The sequence below is a fragment of the Lissotriton helveticus genome, chromosome 2_1, assembly GCF_964261635.1.
Source record: "Lissotriton helveticus chromosome 2_1, aLisHel1.1, whole genome shotgun sequence".
NCBI classification, from domain to species: domain Eukaryota; kingdom Metazoa; phylum Chordata; class Amphibia; order Caudata; family Salamandridae; genus Lissotriton; species Lissotriton helveticus.
Genome location: NC_136059.1, coordinates 73,126,132 through 73,151,593, shown reverse-complemented (window position 1 = coordinate 73,151,593; position 25,462 = coordinate 73,126,132). Strand labels below are relative to the sequence as shown.

Below are 25,462 nucleotides of genomic sequence, written 5' to 3'. Positions count from 1 at the left end.
GCGGGGGGCGGCCATCGGCAATTGTATCGAAGATTAGAGGCAGCGCGCTTCGGACGGGGCCTGCTCGACGGATCTGCCCTTCTCAAATCCCCCGGCATCAATTCCGCAGCAGCCTCCGCATTTGGCCGTGACTCCGCAACTGACATTCCAGGGCGGGCAGATGGGGCGGCGGCGGCGGCGAACGTGGCCGACGGCGCACGTGACACGGACGGCGCTGCGCGCGCCAGGCAAGGGGGGGGGGGGGGGGCGGCGTTGAAATTATAGTCAGATGGGGCCAGGACGGTTGTGTCACGTGCCACGGGCGGCGCGCGCCAGGTCGGAGGGCGGGAAAACCAGGCGCGCGTGGAGAGGTCTACTAACCACACCCTGAGTGGAACGGTTACACATGGAAATGCAAAATGGACACTATCGAAATAAGACGGAAGGTCGGTCAGTCAACAAATATATTTAGTGTTTGTTTTGGCAGCTTTTTTTTTTACGTTGAAGGCGGTAGCGTTGCCACCTTCTCGGGCGAAACATAGTGGCGATTTGATGTTCATTTAAGCCCTGTGCATGATGATAAATAGAAATGTAATCAAAATCTTTTATATTTATTTTTAATATTACCTTTCTTCTTTTGTTTCCACTAATTATTAGTCAGGGACGAATTAACATGGCTCTAGAACACTTTTAAAAGTGTTTTATTTACATTTGAATGTGAGTGGGCTAATGAAGTAAGTGAGCATGAATGAGTTTTTGTGTGTTTGTGTTATGCTTGCAAATCTACCGCTTGCCCACACATATTGGAAGTAATTCTTGACTTATGGGATACCTGTCGCAAAATGCTGCAGCTAGCGTATTGGGAGATAATTCTGGACAATATGGAGTATTTTTGTCAAAGTGCTGGCACTGGTACACTGCAAGCTATTTTTGGCGTATAGGACACCAGTGGAAAAATCCTAGTGCTCGAGCTTTGAAGTCATTCGTGGGATATGGGGGACCTACCCAAAAACTGCCTTAGCTAGCATATTCAAGATAATTCTTGGCATATTGGGTCCCCATTGCAAAATGTTGTTGCTTGCCAAACAAAGATAATTATTGGTATATGGGGTACCAATGGCAAAACACTAGTGCATGCACAGTAGAGGTTATTTTCTGCAAGGAGGGCATCAATGGCAAAATGCAGGTGCTTGTGTATTGGAGGTAATTATTGGCATATAGGATAGCCACAGCAAACTGCTGGAGCTGGCAACATGAGTGATAATTGGTGGCATGAGTGAAGATAACCATGGCATATGGGGTGGGATGGGTGGCACCGTGGCAGGTTGCTGGCGTAAAGGTCTAGAGGCAATTTTTTTACATATGGGTAAACCATGGTATGTTGATGGGTTTAGTGGCACATTTCTGACACTGGCATATTGTATGTAATTGTTTGAATGAAGGGGGCACTGATGAACAAAATGCTGGTAATGGTACAATGGAGGTAATTATTGACATGTGCAGCATCCAACGTACATTTTGTAAAAAATGTGGTCAGCTTTTCAGGAGTGTCAGACTTTGATGGCTTTACCTCAATGCCTTTTGAGATAATTTGTATGAAAATTGTATTTCAACACATTTTAACCCTTTGTTTCAAAATGTTCTCTGGGAGAGCTCAACAAACCAGCCTAAAAGAAGTCAGGCCTGATTGCTTGCTGGAATTCGGGGCTAGTAGTATGCTCTGCCAGTCTCCAAGGTCACCAGCCATCACTAGCCATGATACATAGCAACACTCATGATTTTTTAAGCTAAATGGCTTTGATTTAACTTTCTCTCATAAAGTAGTGCTCCGCTTAAGTCCAAGTTAATTAGAGAAATTAATGCCTGGATTTCTCTTTACATCTCCTGCTTATCTGTTCTCCAATACTGGCATGTAGGGTGATAGTGAAGATTTCTGCCTACGTATGCTGAAGCTGTCTGGTGGTATAAGTTGTTTACTGTGGAACCTAGAGAATGGAGTTAAAACAGTGGCTGTCCTACTGAGCCAAATTGCATCATCCTAGGTATATAACTTTTATCTCTCTGTTTAACTGTCACAGTGGGGGTCTCTAATAGGTGTATAATCTAGCACTGCCAAATAAATAAGAAAGGATTGCAGTTTTAGTCCTGATTAAAAGTTAAAAAATTGTGCTGTAGCGTCAAAATAATAAAACTATTGCTGTCTCTAATACAGTGCATCTCTGAGAAAAAAATAAAGGGATTTTTCAATGTACTTTTGCAATGTAAAATATTTCCTCAATGAAATGGAAGCACCATATAAGAAGTTTAAAGATATAAAAAAGCCAATTTCACGAGGTGATAAATACTCCGTTGGGCAGAGGCAAAGCCCAGTATGTATACTTTAAAGAATTGATAACAATACGGTTTTGCAGACATTTATGCTGTCAAGCCAAATAGACATTTTTTAACATTGAAACATGATGCTCATCACCTACCCGGGGAGACAGTATCAAGACTTAGCACAGTAGCGTCCTGGGTCTTTATGTTGATAGCCATTATAGTTAAATACTCTTAACTTGAGGCACAGATGGTAATGTGGGCTGATGCCAGTAGTTTATTTAGCTATTAGAAGGATATGTGCCTTAGTAGTACTGTTGCAGCTACCACAGTTGATCCTAACAAGAAAGAGAGTATAGTGGTAAGTGGCAAGTGTGGAAGGGAGCATATTAAGACACTTTGATTGGAAAGGGAGGACCAGTTACCTGAATGAGGCTGACCTTAAAACCCAATACTTGATAAAAGGGGACGTTACCATTACAGAGCAGAGATGTCAGGCCACGCTAGTCATGGTCCTTCGTACACTACAGACCACACATTCTACTCAAGGAATATCAGACTCCAGTCTGCTGTGGAGACCTCAGAACTGCTCAGAAAGTCATTTCCAGACTATTGAAAGAGTCGTGATTGCATACCAGTGATTAATTATGTGTTATAAAAGTGGCCATAAATACCCATATCATATAATAGTGTGACTCCTACAAACACTCCAATATGATTTTATAATAGATGCAAACATTCAAGCCAAATCCAGTTACCAGTTACCCAACCTGATGGCGTAGTGCAGTTTGGAAATAGCCGTAACTGCTCCTCACTATTTGCACACCACCATAGCCACATTGAAACTATCTCATGACATCTTCAGTTTAAATGCTTCCTCAGATTCCTAGTATTTTGAGCACAGTATTGTTAGCAAGCACTGTTCTTGAAAGTTGGTCTAGAAATAAATATATCCTTGAGAATTTGGCTAGTGACCAAGTTTTCATATGTGCAGCTAGACACCTGGATCATAATACAAACTTCCTCACTATCATATTTACTAATCCTAAACGTATCTCCCTGCTTCTTGCATTACTTCTCTGTAAACCTTTGGGGCACCCTGAAGCATGCTAACCTCCTTAATAGGTTCTGTCAAGCGCTGCCTACTAAACGCCTATACAAACTCACATTTTCATGGCACTTATGCCAATGTGCTATACAAACAACCTCTTTTCTGGCCTATCTAATTTATACAAAGGTATTACTCAAAAAAGACATTTCCCCAAAAGAGACAAAATCTCAGCACAGAAAAGACATTATTTCCAGTTTTATTTATTTATCAAAAATGTATTTTTTAATTTTCTGCATTTTCATGTTTTTTTAGTAAATTTCTGTTAGACACATGTACTCATAAAAACAATTACAAATGAGAGACAATTATATCACATTTCAATTAGAGAAAACCTAGATTGGAATCTTTCAGTTTCAAAACAATTTATCATGACCCTCCAAAAAACCAAGATTTTTACACCATCATCCTTCCATTCTCACCTTGCATTCTTCTCACACATACCATCAATCATACCACACAAGAAAATCACAATAAAAACACATCTGAGTTGGAATCCTGCTCTCTAATACATATTCATCACAGTTTTCAAAGTCATGGTGTAGCTGTTTACGGATCCATCGCATTTATTTCCAATTCATTCTTCTCTTAATTTGGTTCTTGGGTAGGATTCCCAGATGTGTGATGAGTGGCCTATGCACCTTTCAGTGACACCAATTATTTATATCACCTTCTTCAGGGCCAAATGAACAATATGGTTTTCATCTGTTTAGCGGTGTAGGGGTCTGTCTGTAATTATACAATCAATTCTGTGAGACAGGGGAATGTCTAACGCTATAACATTTATACAAGTCAATTGATTTACTCATAAGTCATTACTTAGTGTACCATCTTAGTCTGAAAAGCAATTTTGGCAAAACCCAAAGCTCCTTGGCCACCAATTCCCGTGTTGAAATAAAGATATTATAAGGTCTAAATAGAAGAATCACCCAAACACTGTGCAAAGTGAACAGCAATGAAATAAATAAGTGAAGAATGTGAAATTCTTATACCCTTTAGAAAGAGAGAAAAATATTTAAAAAAAATAAAAAACCTACAAGTGTATTGAGACATGTAAGTGTCTCCAATTTTGAAAAGTATTGGAAGTCCAGAACTTTGACATCCAAAAAGAGATTTTCTGAGGAAATAGTACTATAATCTGGGGCAGAAAGGGATATTAATTAATGTCCACCACATATCATCTCTATTAAATATTGTTTCTAGCTAGGGGCTTATTTATATAAGCTTACCCTTAAAGTGATAGTTATCGTTCTCGAGGAATGTATTCCTTAGTTCAAAGGCAATCGGAATTGCCCAAGTGTTTCACTCATGACATGTCTTTAACCGAGAAACGTGACCACAATTCAGAAAAGGTTTATCAAATAGGGTTGTGTAAGAACACTACAACCTGGTTACTTAACAACGATATATATGCATGTAATTAACAGGGGTGTGGAATTTTTGAAAAAAAGTACTTGTCCAAAGGACAAAGTGCTACAGAAATCTTCTTGTCCTGTAATAAAATCCACTTGTCCCCTTTACTACCTAAATCATTTAGCTGCTGCTTTAACTAATCGGTTACACCCTCCTAAGTAAAATAGCCCTTTGATTCTGCCCATCAGTAGTAAGCAACCACGCAAATTCCTTACCCGCAACCTATAAAATTCGATATTCCTCTCACCATAAAGGCTAAACACATCCCCTTTCCTCTCAATTACAGTCTATAACCCTTCCATTGACTCATCAAAGGCTCCATCCTATCACCCTTTGCTTCTATTCCTTCACACTATAAGCTTCATGTTACCCATTTCTCTCAATACAGACAGAATAGTGTTATCCCTCCTCTCTCTCATTACCGGATACAGGTTCCATCCCGTATTCATCCACTACACAGAATACAGGTTTCATGCGTGGCCCATGTGTCTCCAACTCACTACATGTTCTATGCCCCTAGGGGTGAGTAATGCTGTGGCTTGTGAGCATGTAGCATAAAAGACACTGGTGGCAGACTTACTAACCAGGAGAAAAGAGACAGATGGTGGTTGTAGTGAGTTCACAGAGTGGAAATATGTGGGACCTGAGTTGGAGATGCGAGGGCTACAGTGATGAAGTAGTGTACAAGAATGCAAGGAAGTGTGCAAAGAGGATGCTGGGAAGAGTGGTGGTCAGGTTTGTAGAACAGGAGTTGAGGCGCTAACCAGGGAGTGAGCCGCAGAAAGAAAGATGAATGTGACGAGAAGGAACTATAGCCACTAGCAACTAAAAGATACAAGACAAACGTAAAGCATCTGTAGGATTATGGGTTCACTTTTCTTAGCAAGTAGGCAGGGGTTGGTTTATTCCGGACAGGAAGAGAAATTTGGTTAAACCCCAATATTTTGGTTTATAGAAGCATCTTTCACCCCTGACGTCAGTAGGCCAACACACTGGGAGGTTGAGGAAATCAGAACAAACAGGAAACACAACAAAAAGGGGGCTTCAGAAACATAAAACCTAATAACCTACATATATTCAAGGCAAATAATCTCAAAATCAAGACAGTCAATACTCGTAGTGTAACAGACATAATCTGATCTTGATTATTGTGGGTGAAAGTACCAAAAATGCAAACGGAAATTAAAAAAGCGAAATAGCCTGTATATCTAGTGTACATTCACTGTAAATTGCAGATCCTAGCACAAGACTATAATATATTACAATGCACACTTTTACCACTTTTTGCAGCTTTAGTTATAGTTGATTAATCAGCATGCACTATTTTGAAATCAATTCATGTGTCCTGGGGTGGCTCATGATAAACTTGTTGCTAGCTGAATAGTCCCACTTAAGTGCAGAAGCTGCTGGCTTCCTGCGTGGTTCAGTAGTTGATTTAAAATGTTTATTCCCCTTCCAATGGATTAACCGTTTAACCATGGTAGTCTCATCCTCAGGGGAAGTACTGCTGCTATTCTCTGAGACTGCAGAGCTTGTAACTGCCATTTCATCTTCAGGCCCAGAAGCCTGAAACATCAGATAACGAAAATAACCTGTTCTCTCAATCCAGGGAATCAACAGGTACCGTAAGCCCACCTGTGGCTTTCAGTTAATTTTTCGTGAGCCTTCCCCCCCTCCCCCCTCAACACACACACACACATTAAGTATCCCCCATTGTAACCCATTGGTTCTCGGGTCTGGAGCCTCCTTCATTCTCCTCTAGGACTAGGAGCCTTTCCCTAGGCCCTTGCGCCTGCCCTCGCCTCGTGTCCCACTCACTCATAGCTTTTTTCAGGCTCTGATCTCAGCCCTTTGATGCTCTCGTTTTAGTATCAAAAGCACCACAAAGCCGAGCACTTTAATCACTGAAACCCCAAGAGGAGGAAGGGATGTGTGCTGCTGGCTCCCTCTGAAGACAACCTAGGAAACCCTGCCCTCCCAGGCCTGGCTCGAAAACACATTAGGACCGAAGAACGCTCACTGCAGGCTGCCTGTCCCCCACACCAGTAAACATGGAGCCGGTGGTTAAACTCACTCCAATGGAAGTCAGCCTGGCCACACTTAAGCGTGCACTCACTGCAGGCTGCCAGTCCTGCACACCGGCAGGCAGACGGGAGAGGGCTCAACTGATACTTGAGCAAGCCCATTAGCACCGTTCCCTCAGGGCGCAGCTTACTCCATTGGAAACTATCTACGCCACTTCAGGGGGCACTTCCCGTGCTGTCTGCCCCTCACACCGATAAGCTGTGCTCAATTCCCCCTTGTCGACACTATGTATGCCAAACTCCAGAGCCCAGTGTAGGCTGTCTCTCCCTCACACTGGTAACCAGCATGAAAAGAGCCTAGGAGGTGTATTTGTCCTTACTCAGTAGCCACCGGTCACAGGGGCACTTCTGACGCAGAGGGTATTCTTCATGTGGATACTGTCTGCAGTCACTGCGAGGCACTCCCACCCCAGGTTATACTGACCTAGAGCTAATGCCTGCCAATGCCGCCCTGGCCACGTGCTTGCACCCCGGGGAGGAGTGTCTGTCCCTCGACTTCCACCTCAGGCTCTTAACCCGCTCTCTCTTCAGGCCTGCTCTCCCTGGGGTCACTCTGGTGCCAGAACTCGCATACAACACATATCTTGGAGCGAGCGTCAGCTCTGCACGGATCCCGTTCATCCCCCCCTCCTGTCCCCTACGAATGTTTGCTCCCTGAACATTGGCTCTTTCTGTCCCCCGGGCACAGTCATTGAGTTGGAGCAGCGAACTTGAGGGAGAGACGTGCTTGCACCCCCACTCCACTATTCTTGCTCTCCTATCATCCCCCGCCATCCTTACCATGCCTGAAATGGAAATTTAGAAGTGCCAGTTTCCACTGTCCAATAGTGCCTGTTCACTGCTGAGATGTATCTGATATGTGTACAGTGAGCGCAGGCAGCTGTAGCCAAATGTAGTGGAGTGCTGGGTATTGCAGCACTCCTGAGAAGTGACGGGGCTCGTTCTTTCAAACGTAGTAAGTGCGGGTACTCGGTACTGGGCAGTGCATGCCCATGTAAAGCACTGACCCCACTCCTCAATTTTGGGTCCTGCTGGCCGCCGCCACGGGAAGATAGACACAAAGCTCACGTGTGTTTTGTAACGTGAGAGTTAAGAGCGTAGGGAGCCCCCCTTGTGTTCTCTGTCCCTCTCTGCCCCTCTTCTCCTGTCCATTCCCACCTCCCTGCTTCTACCCATCTCTTCTCGGTGTCTCTATCGTGTCGCTCGTGCCCTTCCTTCTTTTCTCTCTGTCCTCGGTCAAAATATAAATATGAGTTTTCCCCCTCCCTCAGAGCCAGAACCTATCTAAAGTGGTTATAATTACGGGGGCGGGGCAGAGCCGACGAGGGGTTTAGTGCAGGTGCCGCTGCAAAATGCAACATTATTGAGTCAGGATTAGAAGTGGTAGTAATAACATGAGGGCCGTCACAACAGAATACACACTGACCTGAGACTTGCATGTAGAGGAGGGAAGACAAGGTGACTCACTTTGCAGCGTACCCGCTTTAGTGACGACTTGTGTGCTGCTTGCTGCTCCTCCAGTGTGCATGATCCCCTGGATGCTATCAGTGAATGTAACCACCGCTCCGGGCTGACCCGTAGATTGATTATCTTGCCGGTTGCATAAGTCGTTGGGGAGAGGCACACTCTCAACAGCAGCACAAGCTGTAGTCAGTAGTTGGTTCTGGCTACCAGTCACAGTAAAAAAAATCGTCAATGGAAGGCTGCAGGCCAAAGCCTTAGTTCAAGCCAGTCAGATTAGTGCCAATCAGTTTCCCCAGATACTTTGCATCATGCCGCCCGTGGCGGTCTTGGTCTTTCCCGCCCGAGGCCGCGCTGAAAAGGGGGGAGGGAGGGGGCGTTGGTGATGATTTCTCATGTGAGAGCAGGGGCGGGGCGCATCTCCAATTTCCTTATGCCGGGTTTCAGCCTCCCCTGTCCGATGCCCTCATGTTCTCCTCACGTGTGAGGAGCATCAAACAGCAGATGCTCTCCTCCACCTGTTCCCGGGTTTTACAGGACGACTTCGACGGGACTGAAGAAAGTGGCTCCTTCTGGTTGTCATTTGATCTGCAGAGCGGAAAACTTCGGAAGTGCCGATAATCAGCATTTGAGCTGCCAGGCCCGCCAGTAATACAGACTCTGCCATTGATTGGCTGTGAGCCCCAGAGTGCTCCCAGATCGTTTATTATTTGTCATTTAATGTCTACTTGTCCGTCGGACAAAATAGACAGTAAATCATCTTGCCCGTCATAAAAATCAACATGGTTCGGGCGTCGGGCGATATGATTCCCCCACCCCTGAATTAATACTTATTTATGCAAGTACAATGTACATCGACCACACAAGCACAGAGCGCCAAATTAAGTAGTTAATTACCAAGTATTTATTTGCATGAATCAAAATTTATACTCTTTCAATGTACAAAGGTTGCGCGTGAAAGAAGTGAAAAGGGGAGGGTAGTGGTGGTGGGAGGTGAAAGATTCAATCAGAGAATATAGGTAATAGGTTAGATATTTTTACAATTACTGGTAATGGAGACCAGTCAACACAAGCCTGTCCAAAATACGATTTACAAGTAATCTGTAAATTTCAATTGTGCACTTAATGCATTATCGACAATCAGAACATGAGACTGTTGGTACAGGTCTTGATTAGTGGGTGGGCGTCGACGTTTCGACTCGACTGTGCTGTCAGAGATTCAAACCTTAGCTGCGAGTCTTCATCAGGACTGTCTGTGTGCAACCTTACCCTGGAGCCAAGCCTGGCCTCACAGGTGTATAAATGGATCTTTTGAATATTTCCAGGGCCCAAAGTCGCCGTGGAATCAGTAGCAAGGTGAGTATTTGATTAACATCACCACGTATAAATCCAATTTAGAACGGGTGCCCCATTCTTCGTTAGTGGGTTACTCGAAACCGCCAGCCTTCTCATTCGGCGCTCTGTGCTTGTGTGGTCGATGTACTTTGTACTTGCATAAATAAGTATTAATTACATGCATATATATCGTTGTTAAGTAACCAGGTTGTAGTGTTCTTACACAACCCTAATTGGTAAACCTTTTCTGAATTGTGGTCACGGACCGGTTTTTTCATTCCCGATTGCGCTCAGGTCCGCATTGACTTCAAGGGCTACCCCATTATTGATAATGTTTAACCGAGAAACAACTCCATCTGTAAGCAGAGAGTATAGAGATTGTCTATGATTTGACTGTTGGTGAATAGCACAAAAGTTTCTCAGGGCATAATGTGGTACGATCCCTTAGCTAATGTTTAAAAAAGGCTGTTTGTATCACCAATAACTGTTGTATATCTTGATTTTTATTGTCAAAGAATTGACCCTTCAGTTTGATCGTTCATATGAGCTCAGTCTGCAATAATAAAAATAAATATGTACTTTGAGGAGAATCTCTTTTACAGATAAACTAAGGATGTCATACATCAGAGATAAGAAAAACCTATCTCTTTGTAGCTGTTTCAAGAGACAACCACATTTGATAACCATAAAAAGGCAGAATCTTACATACTCTGATGGTATTTTGTACTTCACGCCTTTTAGAATTTCTCCTTTGATAAAGTATAAACAATAAATCGCTATACACAAAAATACGCATTTCTTTTATGAGGAGACTAAGTAAGGTAATGTGCCTGTGGCCGTCAAAGGCAGTTACAGCCCAGGAAGGTGTCGTAATTCATTTTGTTTGGTTTATTCGAAAATCTGGCACAAATTAAACAGATGTCGTGTTTAAAGGGTAACACGCCTATTTAGCGGACTGCACCCAATAAAACAACACATGGCTAGGAGTCAAAAATTGAAAGCCGCTATGCTCTCTTAGTTTGTATCAAGAAAAATGAAGTTACGGTAATTTATGATGGGCAGACATCCAAAAGTGCTGTCCCTGCATAGATTGTAACAGTCTATATTGATTTTGTGGGAGAGCAAAATAACGTAATTAGCATGTGGTCTGGTTCAAAAAAGGTATTCAATACTCCTGCCACAACATTATACATGAGCACATAGAAAAAAACGATTTTCCTAAAGCCACTCTGTTATGGCTACATAGCACGATTGATTAACAGAAATGACGTATTAAAGCATGTGGTCGAGGGTAAAAAATTACGACCACATCATCAGATGTATAGACATGGGGAAAGCAATTTTATAAAACTAAATGGTATGGCTACATGGCGCGAGTGGAGATTTGCACCAGACATTTATCTCAGTTTATAACCAAACTGCCAGCGGAAACATAGTGTCGCGCTGTTATGTCATATCACGCCGGAATACATACACTCAAAGGTTCCGAATGTTTTAAACAAAAAATTGTGTCTTTGTTTTCAAGGAAACCCAAATGCCCCATCTAAACTACTAACAACTTACTTAACTCTTTTAGGGAGTTTAATCGCACCAAATCGCGGTGCAACTTACCCGTCTCTCTTCACCTCTTCCGACAGATTCCAGTGTAGTTTCCTAAAACGCGACTGACCCTCATCTAATTTTATAACAAAATGTCACGTGTGAGTCTTCAGTAAGCGGAGAGTTTTGTGTGCCTGGCATTATCAATTGAACTAAGTTGTCACCACCCAAATAATTTCCTCATTAAGGCCTTTGCGGACCGTATCTAAAGAAAAAATCCAAAAAGTCTCTCTTTGTTTGCGTATTTTAACTGGATCTTTGCCTGGTATTATTTTCACCCGCTCTAGGATAAGCCATTTCATGTCAGTTTCTGTATGTTGGTAAGCTTGGAAATGGTTAACTAGTGGTGCCAGCTTTTTCCCAGTTCTGATTGCAGATTTGTGTTTTGAGAATCTAATGCAAAATTCTCCAGAAGTTTCGCCTATATATCCCAGACCACAAGGACATTAGATCAGATAGATAATATTTGCACTTCTGCAATTTGCCATGTGGTTTAATTTGCCTGATTTCTCTCCATAAGTCCATGTCTGAATCGTGATGGCCGAATCACAGGCATGGCAAGTGCCACACCTGTGATTGTCCATCGGTGGTGGTAATCCATCTATGGTAGTCTGTTTAAAATTATTGTGAGGCCTGAACCTGCTGTGCACCAATTTATCCCTAACATTGGGGTTTCATCTATATGCTACCAAAGGTTTCTGCATGGTACCCTCTTCTTCACTGGCGGTGAGTATTTTCCAGTTTTTGTCCAGTATCTGCTTGATTTTATAGTTGATACTGGAGTGGTCTACTACATAGACTAACTTTTCTGAGGTTTCCTTGGGGTTATTACTTATGAGAGCGTCCTTGTTGTAGTATTGGGCTCATTTAAGTGATTGACGAACTAATCTCCTAGGATATCCCCTAAGTAGAAGACGTTCTTTTAACTGTTCTGCATGTGTCATAAAATCTGTCATGTTAGTGCAGTTTCTTCTTATTCTTAAAAATTCCCTAAAGGGGATGAAATCTTTTTGGCATGACGGATGGAAGCTGCTATGTTCCAAAATCGTGTTCTTGGCCGTGGGTTTTCTATGCAAACTCCCTTCCAATAGTCCCTGTCTAGCCATGATCCATATGTCTAGAAACTCCACTTTATCCGCAGAATGGTTACCAGTGAATTTCAAATTGTCATCACCTAAATTTAACCCAGATACGAAGTCCATTAGATCTGATTCAGGGCCTGTCCAAATAAAGAATATATCATCTATAAATCTGTGCCACTGGGCGACATTTTTATAGAAAGGTGCTGCCTCATTGAAGATGTGTTTACGTTCAAACTCTCCTATAAAGATATTCGCTACACTGGGGGCACAAGAGGACCCCATGCTGGTCTCTTTAATCCGGTGGTACAGACTCTGTTTAAACTCGAAGTAGTTATGCTGCAGTACAATCTTGAGGCACTCTAGGATAAATGTGTCAGGTCTCTCCCCTGGAACTCTAGCCAATAGAGCTGCCACTGACTCTATGGCTAGGTCCTGGGGGATGTTAGTATAAAGAGACTCTATGTCTAGAGTGACAAGTAGCTGTGTATCATGGCTAAAAGGTGTGTGCCTGTATCTTTGATATATGATGCGTATTGAGCGGTAAGTGAACATAAAAAGGCATCAACATACTGTGATAGCTGCTTTGTACAAGAGTTTATAGAGCACACTATGGGTCTCAAAGGAGGGTCCAGAGTGTTATTATGAGTTTTGGGGATTCCATATAGCGCTGGACTAACTGTATTAGTCTTTACAAGAAAGTCCAGTTCTTTCTGACAAATAAATCCATCAATGTGACCTTTGTGAGCTAACTCCTCTTATGCCTCAATCCTAGTTGTACAAACACTAGTACTCTAAATTGTCCAACCAAATTACATACAGCATTAACTACCTGCTTTATGCATATAATTATCTTTCTCTATAGTTAGTTTACTTACCCTGGACCAATCTTCTTTAATATGCTGCCTAAACCTAGATAAAACCTGATGATAGTCTAAAGTTTCCTTCACCATCTCCTCTGCCAACGTCCTATCCAACGGATCACTGAAAGAATATCGACGGACAGAATATCGACCATCAAAAATATCGTTGAGAAAATATCGACAGTCAAAATATCGAGTTTCTATCTACAAACAGGTAAGTACAAAAATATCGAGTTAAAAATATCGTTTACAAAAATATAGTTGTAAAAAATATCGTATTTACTAAAAACAGTGTTAAATTAAATTAATATTAATAATTAATTACTAAAATATACTTAAAATTACTTAAATTAACTTATAATAATTAAATAATTAATGAAAGTTAAATAAATATTTTTTTATTTCATATTTATTAAACATATATATATATAGTAATAAAATATAATAAAATAATACCCAAAAACTGAAAACTGACCCTGAACCCTAAAAATACCCCTTTACCCAAAAACTGAAAACTGACCCTGAACCCTAAAAATACCCCTTTACCTGAAAACTGACCCTGAACCCTAAAAATACCCCTTTGCCCAAAAACTGAAAACTGACCCTGAACCCTAAAAATACCCCTTTGCCCAAAAACTGAAAACTGACCCTGAACCCTAAAAATACCCCTTTACCCAAAAACCCAAAACTGACCCTGAACCCTAAAAATACCCCTTTACCCAAAAACCCAAAACTGACCCTGAACCCTAAAAATAAAAACGATATTACTTCACTTACCTTAAAAACGATATTACTTCACTTACCTTAAAAACGATATTTTGGCTGTCTATATTCTGTCCTGTCGATATTTTCTCCAAACGATATTTTGGAGTCGATATTATGTCCAAACGATATTTTGGAGTCGTTATTATGTCTGTGCACCCTATCCAACACAATGCCTTTACTTGGTTGACAGTATATTCTCTTTCTAATGCTCATTATCTTCACCTTTCAATATATCAGGGATCAGTGTACACGACAGGAACTCTCCAGTGGCATTTTTCAATCCATGCACATGCTGTATTTCATCTTGTAACAATATTACTACCACTGCATTGAAACTTTGCTAGTATTAGGATAAGCCCCTTAGTGCTAAAATGTCTACAAATGTCTTAAAATCGATTTAGACAGTACATTTAATTCCACACAGGTAGGATTTAAAATGGTGTACTGCCCACTAGCATGCAAGGGTATTACACTTCATAGTGTATTGCAGAGCAACTAACCTCTGCACTTCTTAAAGCTCTTTAACAATATCCATAGCTTTTCACTTCTTTCTATCCTTTGCAAAGGTACTGCTCCCATTCCACATCCACTGACATCAGTTTAGCTACATAACTATGCTCTTATCTCATTTGTTAAATACTTTCAGCAGCTTTGACTCTACTATCTCAACCTTCACTTTCCGAAAAGCCTTTTTGAACTTTTTGCTCTATACAAAACATTATTTCTTTTTTGGGAGAAGGAGTAAGGGCACACTCTTCTTTGCCAAACGGTACTACCTTGGTATACACTCAGCTAGTTACAAGAACAATTTTGATAGTTATTTGTTATTCATTCAGACCGGGGCTTCCTTTATGGCACACATTAAAGCTCTTCTTAGGTTCCATTCCGTTGCGTAATGCTTGGTACTATATAATCCACCTCATCTACTAAATTATACCCTTTCTCTCAAGATACCTTAGGAAATTGGGTTATTGGTTTACTGCAGTGGTTCCCAAACTTTTTTGAGCCGTGGCTCCCTTGACCTAATTGGCAGTTGGCCGTGGCTCCCCGCCATTTTTTTTTACCGGTGGGCGGGAGGGGGGGGGGTGATGTAATCACGACCTCGGGAGTACTTACTGTTGGCTTCCTAAAGTAATTGGGATGCAATGAAGGTATTATAATCATATTTGTAACAAAATAAAAAGATACCAGTTGTTTAATAAGAACTCGTTAAGTGAGAAATGATACTACAAGATTAATAGCCATATGTTTCCATGCACCTTTTTTTAACCACACAATTGTTAAATTAAACTTCTTTATCAATGCTTGTTAGCTGCATAAGATAAAATAAATAATCAACAACTCTATGTCTTTGTTGTTTCATAATATTGAAAATGCTTCAGTTGTGATATGATGAGACTGTCTAAGAAACATAACAAGTATTTTTGATTTTACATCAATGCCCGTGAAGGGTGGTTCTGCTGCCAAATGAAGATTTTTTTTTACCCAGATGGTGAGGGCAAAAATGGAGAGCCCGAAAGAGACCCGTCTCAGCAACTGCTTTTCAGAACTGCCTGTGTGCACTGGCCGGACACAACCCACTTAAAGTCCTGCATTTGGCATTTCTTTCCAGAGTTTTATTCAGCGCGAACTGGACCCGAAGGTATCAGAGTGCTTTATATTGATTAGCACTAGTTGCGATGGACACATTCCTTTTCGTTCAGCACTGGGGATATTAAGTGATTTTCCCCTAGATTAGAATCACAGGATGTTGAGCATTCCAGCTGAGACTCAAACCTGGTTCGAGGTCTAACAGTTTAGCTGTAAGAGGCCACATCCTCTCCTCAGTTGAGAAATCACCGATGCTTAACCCATATGTGCCTGGATGAAGAACTGGATTATTCAGAGTTCACATCCACAGGTTGCTGGGGAAGTAATCGGGTTTGATAAATCTATGCTCACATTTGCAGAACGTGTTTACTTTACTAAATGTCCCACTTCTGCAAAAGCAGATATTTGATTAATAATTTTACTGTGAAAAGGCGGGGCTCCATGGAGCGAGTAAAGCACAAATCGTACTTTTGAAGAAGAGGGACAATTAGTAAACACTTTCCGTAATGCCAGCATAGATTTATTAAACAAGGTTACTTCCCCAGCAACTTGTGGATGTGCACTAAGAGTAATCCAGGTGAGTTCTTCATTCAGGCACACGTGGGTTTGGACTGGGTTGGGGAGTTGAACTCGTGGCCACAGTGAACTACATTTAAAAGGCACAGCACACAGGATCCGCAACAACTGAAGTAGTGAACAACTGCTCAGTGCAGCCCTCACTACTCTCCACCCCCTACCAAATCCCACTCCCGCCACCCTACTTCCAGCACCTTTGCTCTAAAATCAAAGAGACATGTCAAAAATGTTGTTGTGCACGTACATCTAGATGGCTTTTGGCACTGAGTAGAAAATAAAGTTTAAAAAAATATAAAAGGTACTTGGTTCTTCATTTAAACGAACCGAAACGCTGCCTCAAAATTAGCATTTTCTCCTGTTGTATGTTTAGGAATAAAACTGCCCCCCCTGCCCTGCTTGCCACTCATTAAACGGAATCCTTGTTATTTTGGACTAAACGTATCAGAAGACACACTTTGAGAAATTATTTTGTTGACCACCCCCTCCAACTCCCCCTTCACTCACACACACACTCCTTCATGCTCAGTCTCAGAAAAACACGACTCCAAATGTGCCGAGGTCGCGTCCAGAAAATATCAAACCACACGACATCCAAATGGGAACAAAAACAACACATCCGAGCTATTTATTTCCAAAATGTAGACGATAAAAAATAGATCCGGGGGGTTCAGGCCAAAATTAAAAGGGGATTTTGGTGGACGTCCGAGATCAGAAGGCTGCAGTGCCTCCTCCAGGGGGTGCCTGACCTACGGGTCAGAGTGTTCTGTACAAGTGAAAGTCCCCCTGTTCCAGCCTCTCCTCCATCTCGGCAGCACTCGCTACACTTTCCTAGGCTGTCTATGGGCAGTTTAGAAACACAAACATCTGAAGAGGCGGCCTAAGCGAGCCCCTCCGCCCTTTGAAGGGAATAGCTCTCTCTCTCTCTCCATGGAGTAATCAGCCGCTGCGGCCTAATCCACATTCAGATCCGCCGACAAATGCCTGGAATCCCTCTCTGCCCCCCACCCTCACTTTCCCTAATAAAAGAGCCCCAAACTCCAGGGGGGGTAAGGGGGAAGAGCATGTTCAGACTGTATCACGCCAGTACTCTCGAGCCACAAACACCATGTTCCCAGATTATGCAGGGGGGAACGTAATTCACACTACAGCTCACACCAGGCGCGCAACACCCATTGGACTGAAGGGGCTTCAGCCGCCCCCCCCCCCCCCTCCGCGTGTGGCAGCCCGGAATGAGACAGCTCCTGGGCACACACACAGCCAGCCGCACCCAAGCACTTCACAGGTCTTTTAAAGACCTTTTGTTTGCTAACAAGGCTTTGATGTCCCCCCCCCCCCTGCAGCTAAAGAGTGGAGCTTTTGCTTGAAGGTCAGCCCCCCACACCCCGGAATTTGAATCTGGTTGCACCTCTGGCTCACACTAAGTGCACTTTCCCACATTGTGCGCGCGGCGCCCCTGGCACCTCACAGCGGCGCACCGGGGTGCCGCGGCGCACAGTTTGGGAACCACGGGTTTAGGGGATGAATCATCTCTAAAGCAGGAATCACACTTCTTGTCAGGGTGAAACCCACGGAAACCCCAAATTAAACTGTGCTCATCCTTCTAGGAGCTTGGCACAAAAACTATCAGGCTTAACTTAGAGGCAATGTTTAAAGCCTTGCGGGGCAGGACTCACAAATGGCAGGATCCTTTTCTGTCCCTGAGGCTGTGATCAATAGGCCAGCCAACTAGCCCTTGGATTCACTCTGATGGTCCTGGGTTCAAGATGCAGGCCCAGTTCTTCCACGGGCCCAGAGGTGTACTGTAGAGCTGGGTCTGAGGGTCCACTATTTATCCTTGGTACCAGCTTTAAAAAGGGAGAAATTTCTAGAGTCCTTCCCATACCGAGGTGTCTCGAATTTCCTACCCCCCTGCCCTGGCCCCAGCTTGTCTGGGGGCACAAAAGACTAGTCTGTAACCCTTTGTGAGTGTGCTCAGGCAGAGTCTTTGTGGTGTGGCAGGTGAAGAATGAATAGAGAGGGACTCCTTATTAGCCAAAGGAACGGGGTTCCGTATTCAACTCAAAACTTTTAACTTTTCCTTTGGCAAACCAATGTTAACTTCATACCTCCAAAAACCAAACAACACTCTGACTCCGCTCTAAACAGGGTGGATATTATTCATTCAAACAGATGTGCCACTACACAACTATAGACACTGAATAATATCAAATATTTTATTAAAACTATAAAAGACAGAGAATCCTAGATTTTCATCATTAAAAACACAGTACAAAAATGAATAAAGGGATGAAATGAATTAAGTCACACAATATTTCATAGAGATCTGTGTAATATAAACGTTGCTGGTTTATGCTTAAAAATTGAAAAAACACATATCAGCAACGTAGGAAGGTGGAATCTGACTACATGGTTGCCCCCACTTTTTTCCTGGTGTTTTGATGTTTTTTTACTTAGTTTGGCTGGGATCCTGCTATCCAGGGTCCCAGCCTTTTTGCTTTCCTCTCTAAATTGATTCCATGTACTATAGGTACACTCCAGTTTGGTTACTGGGGTACCCTTGTGAGTCCCCAGTATATGGTACACTATGTACTAAGGGCATAGGTACCCCAGAGGCCTACCAGGGGCTGCAACATGTATTATGACACCCCTGGAAAGCCTTCCAAAATGACCACACAGGACTGCTACTGCAGCCTGGGTAAGGTGGTGCATGCACCCCTTACTAAGACATAGGTTACCAATATCTACCTTTAATCACTGACACATATACACCTATCAGCCACTCCTATGACAGGCCTTAGCAATCCTGAAGGCAGAGTGCTTGGTTTTGTGTGAGAGGGTGCCCATGCATGAGCAGGACCCCTCTGCAGCTTTCGGAATCTATTCTCTGAGGCTGTTGTTTGATGCAGCCAGACCATATACTCTTAAGTGCATTATAACCTCGCGGTAAATGCTAACTTTGGAATGGCTGCCTCGAAACATGTCGGGTTTGCTGACTAACACTTTTGAATCCTACCCCCCCCCACCAGTCCTGGCGGCGGGGGTAGAATTCCACCCTTCTAGAGGGAGAGACATGTACACACTGGTCTGCCCGGTAATAGTTTAAACGAGCCCCAGCATGAAAAAATGGATGCTGCAGCCTCCGACACACGTCTGACCTCCTGCTGCAGGACGAAACTTCGGCAGGGGAGGCCTGGACAATAGGTTTCCTGTCACAGGGAGGTGTAACCACCCAGACAGGTTTTAGTGTATTGGGCTGGGTGGGGGCACTCTGAGATTGCCAGAAAGTCCGCACTGGGGGCACATTTGGTGTCCCTGTGCATAGTCCAGTTCAAACCGGTAGCAGGGACACTCAGCCCCTGCTCTGGCGCGAAACTGGACAAAGGAAATGGGTGTAGCCACCCCTCTTTCCAAACCCTCCCATAGGTGGGTCCCCAGAGTATGTCCAACCCTTTTTTTTAATATAAATAAGGGACCCCTGGCAACAGGATTTTAAATTAAACCTCGACGAAACTCTGAAACGGAATCCTGGAACTTCAACGTTCTACTAACGATTAGAGGACGGAAGACTCTCCCTTGGGGTCAAGGAGTGACTTCCCTGTTCAAACAGGCACCAACAAAGCAATTGCCGGTCTGCATCTCCGAAGCTCCCGCCGGACTCCCAAGTATTTGCAGCCCAGGAAGAGGATATCCATACTTCTCAAAAGCCGACCCGAGTCCCCAGCAAAGCTGAGACCCGCAGCCCTCACGAGTGACGTGGAACCCCTGGACACCGTGCACATTTGCTAAGTGCATTGACTTCCCGAGTTTTCCTCAAGTTGTGCTTTGGGTTACTTGTAGCCCAAGCCCCGAGCATCATCTGCACCGAAGATTGTGGGCCTACACTCCACGAGTGTTCTGTGGGCCCGCATCTTGCATTTCTGCTCGAGGCTCCTTCGCGATCCCTGGTCCGTTGACTGGTGGGTCCCCACGAAGGCCGTTGTGATTTTCCTTGGGCTTCCCTGGTTTCTCCAGACGTGCCCTGCATCCCTACCAAGTGGTGAGTCTCTCAGACCTCGCTGGTCTGCACCAAAGCCTATCTCTGCTTTCTGCGTGGGTTGCTGTTGCCAAGGCTTGTTGGGTCCAATCCGGGCACCGACACCGTGGGACAGCTCGAATCCAGCTCCTGGTCGTCGACATCTCCAGGACCTCGTGGCTGAAGAGTCAAGCATCACCTGAAATCACCCGACATCGGTGGGCATCCACCTATCGTCCTCCTGGTCACTGGCAAGTGACCCAGACTCTGTCCCATCTGCTTTCAGGTTCTTCACATCTCCGATCCAGGCTCGGATCACTCCGGACCCTTTCCACTTGGACGCCAGCTGCACTTTGCAGCAGATCACCATTGAAAACGACGCCGAAACCCGACACGAAAAGACACCTATGCACCCGGCTTCCCTGGGTGAGGTAACTCGAGTATTCCGGTGCTCCCGTGGGTGTTGACTCTAGAACCTCCTAGTTCTAAAGGGTTTGCTCCAAGTCCTCTTTAAATTTCCAACAGCTACTTTTTCCATAGAAGTTAATGATAATTCGCGGTTGTGTTTAGACACTGCACGCGTCCCCCGTGGGTCCCCTGTGTCACTACCATGGGTGGTTCCTGGTTACCCCAGCGGTTCTAAAGGCTGTAGGCCTTGTATCAATGCAAGTCGTGGTTCTTATACCACATTATTTATATATGGTTTGGTACTCCCCTAGGGCTCAAAGTATATTGTGCTAATTTACTGTGTGTTATTAAGTTTACTGAATGTACTTTTGCCTCTAACAACCACCCAAAGAAGGGGACCCCTGAAATCTAATACTAGGCAGGAACAATAAACATGACAATAAAAAAGCTGTAAAGTATGTCATACCCCTTTCCAAACTGCAAAGGAAGTGGGATGATATCCCACATCTAATCATTGATAAACCCAGCTCTCCATAAAATCTAACTGGGCAAAGGATATAAAAGAAAACCCAGCCGGTTCTAGTTAATAAACCCGGCCCTCGCCAGGGCCAAGGAATAGCAGTACGATGATAGGGAAGGGAAACGTATAATACACCTAGCAGGAGACTGTCCGCCTACCCAGAAGGAGTATAGAAAAGTCCTAAAACAGTTTACCTACCCAGTGATCCAGGGGGGAACTTGCTCAACATGAGTCACAGAATAACCCACGCTGCACGTCTATTGAGGCAGACAGAGGGAGAGCGAGGGAGTGAGGGAAAGGGAGGCAGACACAGACAGAGGGAGAGCGAGGGAGGGAGGGAAAGGGAGGGAGAGGGAGAGAGAGCGAAGGAGGGAAAGGGAGGCAGACAGGGAGAGCGAGGGAGGGAGGCAAAGGGAGGGAGAGTGAGGGAGGGAAAGGGAGGAAGAGCGAGGGAGGGAAAGGGAGGCAGAGAGAGGGAGAGCAAGGGAGGGAAAGGGAGGCAGACAGGGAGAGCGAGGGAGGGAGGGAAAGGGCGGGAGAGGGAGGGAGGGAGGGAAAGGGGGGCAGACAGAGGGAGAGCGTGGGAGGGAGGGAAAGGGAGGCAGACACAGACAGAGGGGAGAGAGAGGGAGGGAGGGAAAGGGATGGATAGCGATGGAGGGAAAGGGAGGCAGAGAGAGGGAGAGGGAGGGAGGGAAAGGGAGGCAGACAGAGGGAGACAAGGGAGGGAGAGGGAGGGAGAGCGAGGGAGGGAGGGAGAGCGAGGGAGGGAGGGAAAGGGAGGGAGAGTGAGGGAGGGAAAGGGAGGAAGAGCGAGGGAGGGAAAGGGAGGCAGAGAGAGGGAGAGCAAGGGAGGGAAAGGGAGGCAGACAGGGAGAGCGAGGGAGGGAGGGAAAGGGCGGGAGAGGGAGGGAGGGAGGGAAAGGGGGGCAGACAGAGGGAGAGCGTGGGAGGGAGGGAAAGGGAGGCAGACACAGACAGAGGGGAGAGAGAGGGAGGGAGGGAAAGGGATGGATAGCGATGGAGGGAAAGGGAGGCAGAGAGAGGGAGAGGGAGGGAGGGAAAGGGAGGCAGACAGAGGGAGACAAGGGAGGGAGAGGGAGGGAGAGCGAGGGAGGGAGGGAGAGCGAGGGAGGGAGGGAAAGGGAGGCAGACAGAGGGAGAGCGAGAGAGGGAGGGAAAGGAGGGAGGGAAAGGGAGGCAGACAGAGGGAGAGCGAGGGAGGGAAGGAAAGGAGGGAGGGAAAGGGAGGCAGACAGGGAGAGCGAGGGAAGGAGGGAAAGGGAGGCAGACAGAGGGAGAGCGAGGGAGGGAGGGAAAGGGAGGCAGACAGAGGGAGAGCGAGGGAGGGGGTGAAAGGGAGGCAGACAGAGGGAGAGGGAGGGAGGGAAAGGAGGGAGGGAAAGGGAGGCAGACAGAGGAAGAGCAAGGGAGGGAGGTGGAGGGAGGCAGACAGGAGGGAGGAAGAGCGAGGGAGGGAAAGGGAGGGAAGGAGGGAAAGGGAGGCAGACAGAGGGAGAGCGAGGGAGGGGGAAGGGAGAGCGAGGGAGCGCGAGGGAGGGAGGGAAGGGGAGAGGGAGGGAGGCATAGGGAGGCAGACAGAGGGAGAGCGAGGGAGGGAGGGAAAGGGGGGCAGACAGGGAGAGCGAGGGAGGGAAGGAAAGGAGGGAGGTAAAGGGAGGCAGACAGAGGGAGAACGAGGGAGGGAGGGAAAGAGAAGCAGACAGAGGGAGAGCGAGGGAGGGAAGGAAAGGAGGGAGGGAAAGGGAGGCAGACAGAGGAAGAGCGAGGGAGGGAGGGAAAGGGAGACAGAGAGAGGGAGACCAAGAAAGGGAGACAGAGAAAGGGAGAGGAGGGAGACAGAGGGAGGGAGACAGACGGAGACAGGCAGAGGGAGGGAGACAGACGGAGACAGACAGAGGGAGGGAGACAGACAGAGGGAGGGAGACAGACACAGGGAGGGAGACAGACAGAAGGAGACAAACAGATGGAGACAGAGAGAGGGCGACAGACAGAGGGAGGAGGGAGGCAGAGGGAATAGAGGAAGGGAGACAAAGAGAGGGAGACAGACAGAGGGAGACAAAGAGAGGGAGAGGGAGGGAGACAGGGAGAGGGAGGGAGACAGAGAAAGGGAGAGGGAGGGAGACAGAGAAAGGGAGAGGGAGGGAGACAGAGGGTGATAGACAGAGGGAGGGAGGAGGGTGACAGACAGGGAGGAGGGAGGGAGGAGGGTGACAGACAGAGGGAGGGAGGAGGGAGGGGGAGGGAGGAGTAGGGTGACAGACTGAGGGAGGGAGGAGGGTAACAGACAGAGGGAGGAGGGTGACAGACAGAGGGAGGGAGGAGGGTGACAGACAGAGGGAGGGAGGAGGGAGGGGGAGGGCGACAGAGTGAGGAGGGCGACACAGTGAGGAGGGCAGCAGAGTGAGGAGGGCGACAGAGTGAGGAGGGCGACAGAGTGAGGAGGGCGACAGAGTGAGGAGGGTGACAGAGTGAGGAGGGTGACAGAGTGAGGAAGACAGAGTGAGGTAGAGGGAAGGAGAGAGAGGGAGACAGAGAGAGAGAGAGAGAGGGAGACAGAGAGAGAGAGAGAGAGGGAGACAGAGAGAGAGAGAAGGAGTGAGACAGTCAGAGTGAGTGAGACAGAGGAAGTCAGGGAGAGAGAGGGCGAGAGAGGGAGTGAGAGGGAGTGAGACAGTCTGAGTGAGACATAGGGAGAAAATAGGGCGAGATAGGGAGAGAGAGGTTGAGAGAGGGAGAAAGAGGGAGAGAGAGAGAGAGAGAGAGAGAGACCGAGAGAGAGAGAGAGAGAGAGAGAGATGTGTGTATGCTGGGTCTGGTGGCTCAGTGGACGAAGGCGTCCGCTGCAGGAACCTGTGTTCAACCTCATGGTCACAGATTTTTTTTGTTGCTCTAGCCCCGCCCCCTCCCCCACTGACCCCCACCCCCACCGGTGCGGCCCTCGGACACAAACCACACTGTAAATTTGGCCCCCGAGAGAAAGTTTGTGAGTACACATGCCATAAAGGATCACTATTATAATCTAAGTAAAAAAGATACATATATAAGTTTTTCGTGAAGACACCCCAGCCGCTTAAATGTGGCGGACTCAGACGGGGTCGCGAACCCCTAAATCTCCACACAATCGTCGATCAGTTTTTGATAAAACAACGAAGTATGAGCCACAGATCCATTAAGTGTGTCACAGCTTCGTCACTCTACGCGTTTCAGAGGCAGACCTCCTTGATCACGATATATTATATACTGGCGACCTACTGGCGGTCGCCAGTAGATAGTTATAGTTTTTTTTTTATTAAACATTTTTATTGAGGCAGATGTCGCAAACCACAGTGCCAAATGAAAAGAAAAACAATGCCATGTTACAGAGTCTGTGTGTAGGTTGTCAAGTAGCTTAATCCGCATAGTAATGAGTACATAAGACAGACATCTGGGTTGCACCATGCAGCATGAGAACTGTTACAGTAGAAAAACATTTTCTAATAAAGCAATCTACACACAAATTACACAATACCAATAGGTCAGAAAACAACCAAAGAATAAAAAAAAAAGGGACAACAAAATGATAAGTAGAGTGCAAGACTAGTACAGTAAAGCTATCATTATCACAGTAAGTGGTATCCTAGCCAATGATCACATCACCATAAACATATATCCGGAACCTTTTCACCCAGGAAGGAGTTGGACCAGCAGCATGAGGTCGTATAGTGCCGAGTCGTCGAAAAGAGCTGAAAGGTGTGCTGCGTGAGCGTGGGTGGGACATACCCCTGCATAGGTCCGAAGTACCCTAGTATCGGGAACAGCAACGGGTCCCCGCCCAGCAGGCCCCGTCTCCACACCAAGAAAGTAGTGGCCAACAGTCGCAGAGGCACAACCAGTGAGGAAGTGTGGAATGCGGGCCCCAAGGTCTAGCCCACTCCGGTCGGATTGTTGAGATGCAGGGACTGGGAGGGAGCCTCCAGCGTTTTCCGTGAAATGTATTGGCGGTATGGACCCCAAATGTCAGTAGGGCGGGAGGAGGCCGGGAGTTGGTCAGAATACTCCACACTATTCACATTGCAGAATGCCACGCTCCTAAGCCAAGTGGCAACTGAGGGAGCGCGTTTCGAGCACCATAGCAGCGCGACCTCTCTCTTGGCCAGAAGGAGGCAGATAGACGCCAATTTGCGGAGCTTGCGGGGGAATTCGGACATGTAGCCCATCAGTGCAATTTCTGGAAGGACCGATAGGGGCAGCCCCAAGATCTCACCTAGTGTGTCGTGTATTTCAACCCAATAAGAGTGCAGCTTCGGGCAAGTCCAGGCAAGATGAGCGAAGTCGGCCTGGGGGGCAGTAC

The 25,462-nt window shown here is 45.8% G+C and overlaps 1 protein-coding gene across 12 annotated transcripts in view; it reads left to right on the top strand.

Annotated features, from left to right (window-relative positions):
• Positions 1-286: 286 nt before the first annotated feature.
• Positions 287-25,462, top strand: part of LOC144817722 (homeobox protein not2-like) — a 1,386,394-nt gene continuing 1,361,218 nt past the window's right edge. For all 12 annotated transcript variants that reach the window (XR_013606946.1, XR_013606951.1, XR_013606947.1 and 9 more), the window contains exon 1: positions 287-425. The gene's annotated coding sequence lies outside the window, so the exon portion shown is untranslated. The remainder of the gene's footprint in view (positions 426-25,462) is intronic.